Below are 1,624 nucleotides of genomic sequence, written 5' to 3'. Positions count from 1 at the left end.
GTGTTGGGATATCTTGGGTAAAATAATCTTGCTTATTTCTGCCCCAATCTTCCCTTTCCGAGAGGTCCCAAAATACATATAAACATGGAAAAATCACCTCATTAAATGAAACAATAACTCACAGTGACTTCTGATAAAAGTAATAACAAAAATTTAAATCCTATGACATTTTGAAGTAGGTTTTTTTTAACCATGCTTCAGGGGAAGGATTTAAAACAAATGCAGATTAGTGAGGGCTACCAACAATTCATCCTCACGTTCTTACTTACTTGCCAAGAAGAAAATATTGTTTTGTCTTGGATTCTTAAGAAGAATGTCAATTTAAAAACTATTTATTTATTTATTCATCATATCAGGCTTCAGAAATTACCAATAAATCCTTCAGGTATTTTTGTTTATCTGCAAGATACTGTATGTTATCCTATACGTAATACAATTGCATCAAAAAACATAGACTTAGACTTAGAGAGACTTAGATAGTACTTTATTGATCCCTTGGGAAGACACCCTCCGGAAATTAAGGTTACCAGCAGCTTACAGGGTAAAAAAGTATGAAGTTAAAATTAAACAAAATACAAAAAATATACATATATTCATAATTTCTTAGAAAGTTCTCTTGTAATTATTTGTTTGCTGTCCCCTTTTTTACACAGTGCTGTTTGTATTGTTTTCCACTTGATTTCACCAGAGTTATGAACTTTAAACTTGTTTTTTTTTATTCCTAATCATGGAATACTAAGTTATGATTTCTATTTTAAAATTTGTGATTTCGAGTTTCATAATTATGAAAAATAGGGAGGATGACACATATTTCACCCTTAATATAGAATGGCTATTAATGGAAACACGCACTTTAATATGCAGACAAGTGTAAATATTTTGGTGACTTCATTTTACGAGTGCTGCATTCACTGGATCCCAGAAAAGATGAAACCATAAATAGTTTTATCAATAGCATTATTTGTTTTTGTTTAGTTTTTCTTATCTAAGCAGCAACATTTAAAAGCAATTTTATTTTCACTTTAATTCATTCGGTATATCTAAAAAAAAAAATGAATAAAAAGAAACTTTGAGCCTTTTTAACTTGGCGGTTTAAAATGACGATTTAGTTTTTCCTTGAATGCAACATAACCGGAAATTTAAAGTTATTGTTTGGGGGAAAAAAATCGAGGTTGTTAAACCGGCTGGTAAACGGCAGTTGGATGTGACCGTGGAACAACAGAAAGGTAGCCTGTTTATTTATTTCTTGTTAAACCTTTCTCTCTGTGCCGCTGCTGTGGAGACAGTGATTTCCCACGGAGACGCCATGGCTGCAGGTGAGCACGCGGATAAGGAGCTGAGTTCCTGAAGCTGGGAGGTTTGATGTTTATTTAACACCTGTTGGAAGAAAACTTTCTAAGCTTTACTAATAGTGTAAAGACAAACAATGACACACCTACTGCTCTAACTGGCTCTTTCTGTGCAGTAAGGTAGCATCCATATTAAGGTGGTATACATATTAAGGTAGCATCCATATTAAGGTAGCATCCATATTATGGTAGTATCCATATTAAGGTAGCATCCATATTAAGGTAGCATCCATATTATGGTAGTATCCATATTAAGGTAGCATCCATATTAAGGT

Source organism: Cyprinodon variegatus, unplaced genomic scaffold, assembly GCF_000732505.1.
Source record: "Cyprinodon variegatus isolate N-32 unplaced genomic scaffold, C_variegatus-1.0 Scaffold57, whole genome shotgun sequence".
NCBI lineage: Eukaryota > Metazoa > Chordata > Actinopteri > Cyprinodontiformes > Cyprinodontidae > Cyprinodon > Cyprinodon variegatus.
The sequence above is the reverse complement of the archived record's forward strand: the minus strand, read 5'-3'. Positions refer to the sequence as shown.